This window comes from Meleagris gallopavo, chromosome 1 (genome assembly GCF_000146605.3).
Source record: "Meleagris gallopavo isolate NT-WF06-2002-E0010 breed Aviagen turkey brand Nicholas breeding stock chromosome 1, Turkey_5.1, whole genome shotgun sequence".
In the NCBI taxonomy this organism is placed as follows: Eukaryota; Metazoa; Chordata; class Aves; order Galliformes; family Phasianidae; genus Meleagris; species Meleagris gallopavo.
The window spans coordinates 180,688,375-180,694,374 of NC_015011.2; positions in this window are offsets into that span (position 1 = coordinate 180,688,375).

The window sequence follows — 6,000 nt, forward strand, 5'->3', positions numbered from 1 at the left end:
GAATTTACAGCTGGCATTTCAGAATGGCAGCTTCTTTATAAGTCGGGATCTGTCTAAAACTTGTGGATCTATTCAAATTTTGGTGAAATATTCCAGTTAGGAGGTAGAAAATGACAATATAATTAAATAAAACTCTTTATTGAAACACTTCTAACAATTTTATTTTTTTGACTTACTGGTTTGTATCCACTTAAGATAAGATTCTAGTGTTGTGTGAAAAGAAGGAGGAGACAATGTACACTCTTGCCTAATTCCTCTCCATAAGGTAAAGAAGGGGAATTTTATTCCATTAACATTTAGAGCTATTTTTGGACTGCTACAAAAACTGAGCTGAAGTGGCATTTATCTCACTGAAGTGAAGGAAGGAAAGAAGGAAAATCTTTCATTGATTGTTTTTAACCAGTGAGCAATGCATTGCGTTTTGAACCTTGCGAGGCACAGCATCTCATTCATTCCCTTTTTGGTAAATCTCTACTTTCCAAACATTTTATTAGTGGCATCTGTAATCTATATGCCCCTTTCTCATATTAGTTTGCAATTTTTTTTTTAATTTAAATTCATTTTGTGTCTTTCTTTTTTCCTATTATGGTTTTAATTCAAGTTTTCTATATGCTTGTTTGTTTTAAATAGATAACATTTATAAATTGCCTGCTTATACAATTTATGACTTTCTTTTGATCTACCTTAATCTTATCTTTGGCACATATTGGGAAGTGTTGAAATATGTCATCAGTAGCCACTGTTATCTTACCTTGGCCACAAAAAACCCCTCATTTAAAATCCTCAAATTACTCCTTTTAGTGCTATTATCTCACCATTATGAAAATCATTAGGAAAATGTCTCCATTTTCCCTCTGCAACGATTTAGAGATTAGTGTATTCAATTACTGCCCTATCTACAAGAAAGTACAAATAAATCACAAGGTGTTTTTTTCTGCAGTGTCATCTGTCTCCCTCTTAACTCAATAGATTGTACTGTTAGTAAACATCTGTTTGCTCTTCACTTTTTTCTGTCACAGTGCCTATTCATTGTACAATTGAAGTTTAATCTAAATTTAATTTCAATTTCCTCATACTGCTGGATAACTTTCAAGCCTCTTATTACTTTTATTCTTTTGGTTCATAACATGAGCAATTGTATTCTTTCATAAATTTGATCATCTAAAATGATGAAAAATGTATTGTAATCTATTTCTTTTCACTATAATATATGTAGCAGTCTGATAAGCATCCCTTAAAACAATCTAACAGTGGTGTCACTGTTTTGAGTTTTCTTCTTAAAAATATTATCTCAACTAATCTTTCTAAAAATAAGTAAAAGAACAATAACTGGTGACTGTTTAATTCATAGACGTTTAAAAGTTACCAACTCTCTTGACTGCATATGGTACACTGAGCTGTGTGGCAAATGCTTTTGTGATTGCCTATCAGGTCTGCAGTCATTCTAATATCTCTATGGCATGATAGTCTGAAAAAGTGAGCACAGCCACTTCCTTTAAGAATTCTTTTCCTAGCTCTCTTTCTTCTCCTCCCAAGTGTACCCATCAGTCAGTAATTTATGAAATAATTGCCATAGATATGGTCACAGAGACAAAAGTCAGTGCAGCATCTGCATAACGTAGCAGCAACATGCAGAAGGGTTAGTGACAAAGCACACAGCAGCAGGCGTGTAACCACTCTGTCCTAAGAGGTGTTGGTGAGGATTTCAATATCCAAAATTAGCACAGGATACCATTTTGTGTCATGTACTTCACAATCTGGCAGATTTTTTTTTGGAGTGGACATTGCACCTAAGAACATGCCAAGTAATTAGGAACTCTATTTTAGCAGAACCCAACTAATCAAACACAAACTGAACCGTGGACTCAGAGGTAATATTGTCTTTGTTTCAGCTGGGACAGAGTTGGTTTGTTTCATAGTGTCTGCTATGGTGCTATGTTTTGGTTGGAGGAGAAAAACAATGTTTGATAACACAACATTTCTAGTTGTTGCTAAGCAGTGTTGTAAAGAACCAAGATCGTTCCAGTTTCTCATCTCCTACGAATGGCTGGGGGTGGGTACAAGAAGCTGGGAGGGGACAGAAACAGGACAGCTGACTTAAACTGGGCAAAGGGGCATTCCATACCATATGACGTCATGTGGAAGGAGTTTTGAAAGGAGTGGGAGTTCATCATGCTCTCTTCCATTGCTGAGGGTGCTAGCTGGGCATTGGTTGGTGGCTGGTGAGAAATTGCTTGTGCATCACTTGCTATATACACACATTAAAATATCTCTATATTTGTCTTATTATCCTTTGCCTTTTCTCTATCTTAGTAAATAATTTTATCTCAACCCACAAGTGTGTTTTTTTCCCCCCAGTTCTCTGGGGGAGTGGGTGAATGACTGTGTAGTGTTTAGGCATCTGCCAGGTTAAACCAACACATCCCTAATGCCTGTGCGCCTTCAGCTGCTGAATTTGCAGCCAGTGCACCACTGAAGAGCAGTATGGGTACTCACCTCTGCTCTAAATGACTATGGAAACCAAGCCTTAATATAAGCACACATTTTACTCCTTGTAGTTGATGTCAATACCTAGAGGGAACATTAGAATTTCTTTCAAGTCAACAACGTGTTTGAAATAACAAATGCAGTGGATAAAAATGTCCTTGCTGTAAATGTTTCTGGTAATCTTTCACTTCCTCACTGTTCAGCCAGCTTCCTGACTGTCAGCTCTCCTGATACCTGTGCAGACACACCAAAATCCTCTGTCTGTAGGTTCTGCTCAGAGTCAGGCACTGGCCTCCCACATTCTGTGCTCCATATCTTGCATGCTCAACTTCTGAGTGTAGTGCACTAAGAAGAAGAGTTCCTTAACATGGAAATATGTTTACTGAGGGTTTTTGGTGCTACAAGGTGCATACGTAATAATCGTGATAATTATTAGAGAAATTCAAATCTTGGAAACCTTACCATTATCAATATTAAGCTAGGAAAGGTTTTATAAATATTTAAAAATCTTATTATAAAATTTAATATCATTCTTAGAATGGCAGGAACAAAAAAGCAAGCAAATAATACAGCATGATACAGTACAAGAAAGACAGAGAGCTGTTGGAGAGGGTCCAGATGAGAGCCACAAAGATGATCAAGGGGCTGGAGCATCTCCCCTATGAAGACAGGCTGAGGGAGCTGGGCTTGTTCAACCTGGAGAAAAGAAGGCTGCAGGGTGACCTCATTGCAGCCTTCCAGTACCTAAAGGGAGCCTACAAACAGGAGGGGAATCAACTCTTTCAAAGGGTAGATAACTGCAGGATAAGGGGAAATGGTTTTAAGTTGAAGGAGGGAAGATTTAGGTTGGATGTCAGGGGGAAATTCTTTACTATGAGAGTGGTGAGGTGCTGGAACAGGCTGCCCAGAGAGGTTGAGGATACCCTGTCCCTGGAGGTGTTTAAGGCCAGGTTGGATGGGGCCCTGGACAGCCTGGTCTAGTATTAAATGTGGAGGTTGGTGGCCCTGCCTGTGGTGGGGAGGTTGGAGCTTCATGATCCTTGAGGTCCCTTCCAACCCTGGCCATTCTGTGATTCTGTGATGCACAAATCAGAAGACAAAAATGCTTCCCTCCCACCCCAAAACACCTGAAACCCATCTCAAATTAGCATTCATGATTCAGAAAACTGATTCCCTCTGGAGGTGACTGGGGGAGATATCAATTTGGGTTTTAAAAACAGAGGTTGAAGCAGTACTACATCAGGACTATATTTTATTTGACACTACTGTATAAGGACCTCTGCCTTTCCAGCCTCATGTATTACAGCCCTGAGGAGAAGGATTTGGGGTGTCGGTTGATGAGCTGGCAATGTATGTTTGCAACCCAGAAAGCCAATTGTATCCTGGGTTGCACTGAAAGAAGCGTGACCAGCAGGTCGAGGGACGTGGTTCTGCCCCTCCGCTCTGTTCTCATGAGACCAACCTGGGGAGGTACTTTCTATAAGGACATGTAGCTACAGGATGAGGGGAAATGGCTTTAAACTGGAAGAGGACAGATTTAGATTAGATATTAGGACAAATTTTTTTACTGTGAGGGTGGTGAGACACTGGAACAGGTTGCCCAAAGAACGTTGTGGATGTTTCCTCCCTGGAGACATTCAAGGCCAGGCTGGATGGGGCTGTGAGTTACCTGGTCTAGAGGGAGGTGTCCCTGCCTATAGCAGGAGTTGGAACTGAATGATCTTAAAGGTCCTTTCCAACCCAAACCACTCTATGATTGCCAGGAGGCAACATGTCAGGGAACAATGAGCAAGGACTCTGCTATCTGATTTTAGCCTTCATAAATTGGTACTTTCTATATTGTGCATCATATAGATTATCTAAACGTTGCTGTGCAACTGCAAATGTGATCTCTAGCCTGGACCACCAGATTACTATTCCAGATCCACCTGATATCCTTTCCTCTTGGGTTGTTTCACCTATTCTTTTGAGATGAACTCCCACAAGACAAGTTCGACAGCTGTTGCTAGAAATTTTTCTTGCAGCAATTATTGCAAGTTTCATGAGCCTAGAACTGCCAATATAGAAAACTGACATGTTGAAGGAAAAAATCCCATCTGAAGCAGCTTCTCAGTCTCACAATTTTCTCCTTTTCATCTTAGTCTGTTTCCTTACTTAGATCCTTTAGGTACATCTGCAGCTGTAAGGAAAGCTGTACCTGAAGCTGTAGATTACTGCTTCTGTTCTACTTCCGGAGCTGCTCTGTATCATTGCTGTAGCATTATGCACACCACTACATAAAGATGCACTTAGCAGTTATCTCCACCTACTAGCACAGAAGGACTAAGAGCTGCTGTGCCTGTTATTTTAATCCATTTGGTGTTTTGGAAGCAGTGGTTATTATATTCCCTCAGAATATGACCAATCACATGATATGAGAATTATGCAAATTTTAATTTCATCACTGGAGGTGGAAGGTGGAAAACTCTGGCATGTTTTGTTTAATATAGTATTAGGTAAAAACACAGGGAAAAAGTTTTCCCATGAAGGGAAGAAGTATGGGGATTTTACTCATAAGCATTCAGCACTCCCACACAGCTGACTGCGTACAACAAATGCATTCCTCCCACATGGAACCAATGACTTGTATTTAAGCAAGTGAGAACTACTTTGTTGCATTTACTATGAAATGGCTCGAAACACTGTAAAGTAATTCATTTTTAAAGAGATGTAGGCAAACTCTTAGTCCTTTTACTCTATTTAATAGAGATGATTCATATTCTGCTGTCATTAATGACTATTTATCTGCATGTCAAATGTGTGTACTTCCAAATTTAGAAAAAAACAAATCCTGTACAATAAATGTTACCAACTTAAGGCCTTTATAACAGAGGATTTCTTTACTTGTTAGAACTTTCTAAACTCTCTCAACATTTTGCTTTGGAGTTCTGCACAAACTTGTGTTTTTCTGATGGTTTCCTAATAGGCAAAGAAAGATTATTATTGTCCACCCACTTGAGAATAAGGTTGTAACCTAGAAACTGAAATTTCAAGAAATGTTTAGTTCATTCTGTCTATGTCCCTTAATTACTCAGGTCTGCTGAGTAACAGAAAACAGAAAAGTGTGTATGACTACATTTATCCAAAAGTATATAGAACAATGTAAACAAAGATTTCCCTCTTGATCAGTGCATTCATTAGATCTTGATCCTTAGCCCAGCTTCTAGAGAAAGCATTAACTCCTTTTCTCTTCTTAAGAGCTGCTTTAGAAATACAAAAGATATAAGCTATGTTACAGCACTCCATCAGTACCTTTTATCCTGTGCATGAAATACAACTGACTCATTTAACAATTTTTAGCTGTACACTGTCATATATGTGGATGGATAATTTGTGATTTACAAATTCTTGTAGATGGGATATAATTGCCATGATTTCTACCCCATAATTTAACCCTTTTTCCAAATTTTATAGCTACCTGCATTATTCCTGCAATACTGTCAGCACAGATTGAAATGTTGGTCTCTCATTGGA